Consider the following 6,832-nt stretch of genomic DNA (forward strand, 5'->3'; position numbering starts at 1 on the left):
GGAACGGTGCTTTGGAAGCTTGGCATGGTTCCTTTTTTCCCCAAAAGTAAAATAGCCAACTGTTCTTGAATCCCATTAGACTGACCTGACATCCCAGCCTAGGGCTCCAGAAACAGGTATGAGTGGCTGCCGTGCCATCAGCCCTGCCCAGGCAGGGGCATTGGTGCCCAGGTCTCCTTGTCCCATGCTCTCACAGGTCTGGCACCACCCATTTTGGTCAAAGTTGCATTGATCTATTTTTTTTTTTGAGAATTATGTATTTCATTATTATTATTTTTAAAATTTTTTGGCTGTGGGATCTTAGTTCCCCGACCAGGGACTGAACCCACGTCCCCTGCATTGGGAGAGTGGAGTCTTAACCTCTGGACTGCCAGGGAAGTCCTGCATTGATCTATTTTTATTCAGTTATGTATATCATTTTAAAAACATATTATGAACAACTCCACTTGGTGGTATATACCCCAAAGCATTGAAAACAGGGACTGAGCAGATATTTGTATACCAATATTTATAGCAGCATTATTCACAATAGTCAAAGGGTGGAAACAATGCAAGTGTCCATTCACTGATGAATGGATAAAAAAATGTGTATACATTCAATGGAATATCATTCAGCTTCAAGAGGAAGGAAATCCTGACATGTGCTATAGAATGGATGAATCTTGAGGACATCATGCTAAGTGAAATAAGCCAGACACAAATGGACAAATATTGTATGGTTTCACTTATCTGAGACACCTAGAGTAGTCAAATTCGTGGAGACAGAAAGTAGTACAGTGGTTATTGGGGCTGGAGGGAGGGAGAAATGGAGCATTAGTGTTTAATGGGTACAGAGTTTCAGTTGGGGATGATAGAAAAGTTTCAGAGATGGACAGTGGTGATGGTTGCACAACAAAGTGAATGTACCTAACACCATATAACTATACACTTAAAAATGGCTTAAATGGTAAATTTTATGTTAAGTTCAGTTTACTATGATTTTTAAAAAATTAAAATAATATCTCACTGAAAATCTCAGTTCAAAGTTCATGTCCTATCCTTTAAAGCAGCCTTGTCTCCCACTGATAACAGCCAAGGGAAAACATCCGTGGACACAAGAAAAAGCCCTGTTGTCTGGCTTGGCAAATAGGAGACCCCAGAAAAGGCTGCCTCTCTCAAGCACATCCCTGAAAGCTCCTGAGAGCCCCTCCCGTCCCACCCTTCCATCAGACTTGTGTCAGCCCCCAGCCTGGATAATCACCGTCATATGCTGCTTCTGTGTGAGGCTGCCAACCTTGCCAGGGAAAAGCTGAGTGCCAGCTGGCTGCACTTCTGATTCATGCTCTCCAACTCAACAGGGACTTCTGTACTGCCTGGAAATCCCATGTTTCCCAGATCAAATGCAATGAGTAGCTCATTTTTCACTGTGACTCTTCCAAATTCTTTCTGCTTTCTTTAAGCTCACCATTTTCAACATCCCATCATGCCCACAGCAAAACATCTCCCTTTCTCCTTACTAACTTATTCTGTTCTTCTCCATCTGGTCTCCACCCACCCTTTTTGTTTTGCTTGGAGCTAATGCCCCAGGGCAATGAGCGCCTTCTCTTGACCCTCTCCATTCCCTACTGTGACCCAACATCAATGACCTTATATTTCAGGACCTGAATAAAGTTTGCCTGAAGGAAAGTTTCTGTTAAGAAAAAAAAGTTTTGAACAGCATTGCCTTGGAGGACCAAGTGTGATCTCTTGCGATGGAGCTGACTTCACTAGTGCTCCCGTGCCCTCCTCTCCAGGGCATTGATGCTCAGTTCTCTTTTTATCCACCGTCTTCTCACCTACAAACATACTCAGTGGTGAATGCCCTAAAGCACACTTTCCCTTGACCCTGCTAACCATTCGGGTTGCCATCCAACTCTCGTCTCCCTACCGCCAAACTTAATGAAAAAGTTATCAGAGTCTGTCCCCACCCTGTGACTGTGCTCTCTGCTCCTTTGAGTCTGGCTTCCGCTCTGCCCTAAATTCTCACTTTGAGACCCCATCCCCCCACCCCACCTGCCTTAACCCCTGCACCATCACAGTCGACACTTGTCATCCAAGCCCTGAGGACCACGTGTCTCCTCTGTTCCCTCTGGTCGTCCAGTTTCTCTGTTGTTTGCTTCTTCTCCTCTGACGCCTACACATTGTTCTCTAAGTTTCTGCTGCAAGGCCTCTTCCCAGACACTTCTGCCTCTCCAGCTGCAGCCTTTTCCATGGATGGCTCTCAAATCTAACCCTGACTGCTCTATCAAGCTCACCCCTAACATCCACCTGCGTATTGGACAAGGCCACTTGCATTTACCTCACCCTATCCCAGGCCAGATCCTTCACTTTCCTCCCCGATCCAGCCCATTCCTCCTGGTTTCCTGTTCCCGTGGTCAGCATCCTCAAGTAGTCTGTCTCCCAGGCTTTAAGCCCTGTAGTTACCCACGACTCCTTCCCCCCACCCAAGTCAGTCACCAAATTCCATCAGCCCTGTCCCCGCAGGGTCCTTCACCCCTCTCCTTTCCTTTCTGTTGAGCCACTGAAACCCCAGCCAGGCTGCTTGCTTCCTGCCTTCCCGACGCCGATTCTGTCTCCACGCTCCTGTCACCGAGCATTATCCTAAAGCACAGCCAGGGAGACCATTTAAGGTGCAGCCCCTCCTGGCTCCAATCTCCCTTCCTACCAGATCTCTTACTGTCCCCGCTGTGTGTCCTCGGTGCAGCTTACCTGGACTCCTCACCGCTACCCAAGTGCCCCAGGGCTCCCCCATCTTTGCCTTTTGGCTTCCACTGTCTTCTCGGCCTGAAACGCCTTCTCAAGTCATCATCTCTGACAAAACCCACCCTTCAAGTCCCAGCACAAGTGATCCTTCCAGCTGGACATGATCTCTTCCTCTTCCTGACTTTGGTAGCGCTGGTTCCCTGACTTTTAAATGTTCCGCCTTAGAGCACAGCACCTTCTGTCTCTCTCTTCCTCCCGCTCCCACGCTGGGATGCAAGCTCTTTGCAGCGACAGCCTTGTCCTAGTCATCTTTGTATCCTCTTCAGTGTCTTCTCTAAAGTAGATGCTCAAAAACGCTGCTTGATTTGAATGGAGAAGATGCCCTTAACTTCAGATGGGGGAGATGAGGTGATGTGTCTTCTCTCAGTACCTCTCTCTGGTTTCCAGCAACAAAAACACCTTGGCGAGGTCACAGGCAACACACATGCCCTGTTTTTCGGTCTCCTGCCAGAACCATCTTGGGCAAAAGGTGGGTTATGTCAGGGTTTCTCAGAATTACCTTGGCATTCTCTTCCTGAGTCACCGTCTTTGGTGGAGTTATAGGCAGCCTAAATTACCCTCTCCTAGTTTAGGAACTCCTGGTCAGCCCTGGGTCCCTGGTGGGTTTGCTGGACACTGCCAGGAGATGTTCGTGCCCATGTCAGGCTTGGAGGGCTCCGGGCACCCCCACCCCAGGCCGAGTGTGGTGGGCTTTCCTGTTGTGCCTCCTTCAGGAATGAGAGTGAAGAGTAGCGGGAGATAATGGGGTTGAAAGCTTATTACAAGGCTAACTTGTAAGAGAGAAGAAAAAGCTCCATCATCTCAGCTCCTTCATACAGCTATTTTTGTGTTTGCATGTTCCTTCCAGCCTTGTCCATATGCAGAGCCTATTTTTACATGTAGTAATATTATATGTATATATATATATATATATTTCCTTTTTTACTAATTATGAAATCATAAACACTTTCCTATGATTCTATAGCTTTTCTAATAATTCTTGTAATGGCGCCACAATATTGCCCAGGCAATAATTTGTCTATCCTCTTTACTAGACATTTAGGTTATTTCTGATTTTTTTTTTTACATTTGAGGTGATACATGTAGGTTTTACCTTATGTTTAGTTATTTCCACAGGATGAATACCTAAGAATGGGATTACGAAGTCAAAAGATAAACATTTTTATGACTCTTGACTCTTACTCGCATATTGCTTTCCAAAAGGGTTGCAGCGATTTATAGATAACAGTATTTCAGTGTTACCGTAGCCCATTTGATTGCTAAAGCCCACTCAGATCAACACAGGCTTGACTGCTTATTATGTGGGAGGCACTTACATATTTATTTATAAATTGAAATCTCATCCTAGAACCTTAGACTTTCAGAGTTGGAGGACATCTGCTCATTTTACAAAGGAAGACATGAGACCCAGAGAAATATTATGTGCAGTGTTCACGGTTGCATAGTTTGAAAACAGTAGCACATTGCATGTAGTAAACCTGAATCTGGGGACCTCAAGTCCGCTGCACTTTCTACCCCACCCAGATGGTGCAGTTTGGGTGTTTGTTTATTTCCTGTTAATGAGTGGTTGAGAAGTGACAGTGCGTGTTTGTCCTCTGGCCACCACCATCCTGACAGTCTCTCCCACGGCATGTCTTTGGGCAGTAGGGGTGGGAAAGCTCTGGACATTTAAGTCCCCACGGCTAAGCCAAGACCTCCGCTGAGTAATGAAACACTTAAAGGTGCTGTTTTCTAAAAAAGGGGCCCCTTTACCCCTCTTGGAGTAGTTCCTGCAGACTGTGGCATATTAAGCGTGAAGCAGCCTGTGATGCCCTGACCCTCGCCCTCCCTCCATGCCTTTGCTGACTCTCCTACCTTCTCTTGCAGTGACGGGAAGAACCTCGTCCTGGCTCTCTATGTGCTTATCCTCTCTGACCTTCAATACCAGCTCCTCCTAGAAGGCTTTTTCATCTTCCTGTGTATCAGTTATCTATTGCTGCCTAACAAAACCATCCCAAAACTTTTTACTTTCACAATGACTTATAATTTCCCTATGATTCTGTGGCCTGGCTGAGTGGTTCCTCTGCTGATTTGGCCTGAAAACCTTCACTCAGTGCGGGGATATGCAGGCCTGATGGGCCAAGACATCCAGCAGCTGGTGGCTACCATCTGGGCACCTTGGTTCTCCTTCACGTGCCTCTCCTCCTCCAGTGGGCTGGACCAGTTTCCTCGACGGCAATGTTCCAGTGTGCAAGCACTTCTCCAGCCTCTAGTTGTGTCCTGTGTGCCATTGTCCCATTGGCCAAAGCAAATCACAACGCCAAGCTCAGAGTCCCTGGGAGAGGGAGATGCACTTGATATGTGTAAGGGGTGGCGTGATGCACTGGCTCATTACTCTAACAACCTACTACAGTTCTCCCTCTGTCACAAATGGGTCACATCCCTCCCACATGCAAAATACCCTCATCCCTCCCAGGGCCCTGGAGTCTCATTCATCATGACCCCAGGCCCGAAGTGTAGGGTCTCGTGATCTGAATCCGGTCCAGGTACGCATGAGGCTCCTCAGGTGGGGTTCCTCATTTGGCTCCTCTTGATCCAAGGACTGGTGAAATGAAAAGATAAACCATCCCCTCCTCTCTGTATACCCGGTGTCTCACATGATGGTGAGACAGGGCCAGGACAACTTCACTAAACACTCACATCCAAAAAGGGGAGGACTGGGAGATCGAGAGTGATTCTGCAGTTCCACGGGGAGCAGGGTGCATGACCCTCTGTTTGGAGGTAAGGGATGCTCCTGCCTTAGGCTCCCATTACCTCAATGGCAGTGATTCCTCACCTGACTGTTCTCTCTGGCTCTTAGCTTTGCTTTCTGGGCTTTTGGCTCCACCTTCCGAGACACATTTCTGTGATCGTGAGAACTGGCCTCTTCGTGGCTGCGGAGCTTTCTCAACCTGCTTTCTGCCCTTCAGAAAGTTTGGAACCCAAGGCTTTTTTCATTCTGAACTCTCTGTCCTGCAACTTCCTTAAAACTTTGCCAGCTTTTTAGGTATCAGAAAATAGTCTACTTGATTAGACAAAAGCCATTCCCACAATTGTTTTAGAGGTGGTCTTCCCTCCGCTTTGGGCGGTGTCTTGGAGAGCTGTGTGTGGCAGTGACCTTGAGATTCTTAAAAAGCCCCTTTTTCTAAGTGAGAGGGTCTACTGGACACCACCTTAAATTTTTCTCAGGTCTTAAGAAAGAGTCACGGCCTCAGACGTAATTTATCTTTACCCTGAAACCATGTCTCACCCTGAGACTCTTTTGTGGGGTAAAGAGACTGGAAATATGAAACATTTAGTTTTGGAACCCAGCACATCCTCGCCTTTCCGTGTTTCTTCTAAATTCTGCTACAAACTAAACAGTTCCTCCTTCACTTATCTTATGGCTAAAGCTGCTAAAAAAGACAATTTACACCTTTAACATTCTACCTGGAAATTTCCTGAGCCAGATTCGCAAGTTCATTAGGTATGTTTTCTACCTTCCAAGTTACTGCGGGTGAAAGTTGTGCAGGACTGATTTCATTACTATAATCGTTTCACGGCCATAGGACACAGGTGGCTATCTTTCCAGCCTCCAGTAGGGTTTCCCCCGAAGCCTCCTGCACTAACAGCCTCCTTGCCACCCTGCCAGCCTCCATTTGCCACGCCGTCCAAAGACAATGCTACATGTTTTGTATTTTTGTTACAGTACCACCTCCTTCCATTTTCTGTATACTATCTTTCCTGCATAACAAATCATCCCAAATCTTTGAGTCTCCAAGCAATATTAATTTATTATTTCTCTCAGTTCTGCAGCTCAGCTGAGAGGCTCCTCTGCTGGGGTCACCAGGGCCCACTCATGTGGCTGCACTTAAACTATAAAGTCAACTGGACTGGAGTGTCCAAATTGGCCTCACTCACGTGCCTGGCAGTAGGTGCCAATCAATGGCTAGGGTGCCTTGGTTTTCCTCCACGTGGCCTCTCATCCTCCTTTAGGCTAGATTTGCTTCTTTATATGGTGTCGCAGGGCAGTGTTCCAAGAGAGCAGCCCTAA

The sequence above is a fragment of the Balaenoptera ricei genome, chromosome 13 (genome assembly GCF_028023285.1).
Source record: "Balaenoptera ricei isolate mBalRic1 chromosome 13, mBalRic1.hap2, whole genome shotgun sequence".
In the NCBI taxonomy this organism is placed as follows: domain Eukaryota; kingdom Metazoa; phylum Chordata; class Mammalia; order Artiodactyla; family Balaenopteridae; genus Balaenoptera; species Balaenoptera ricei.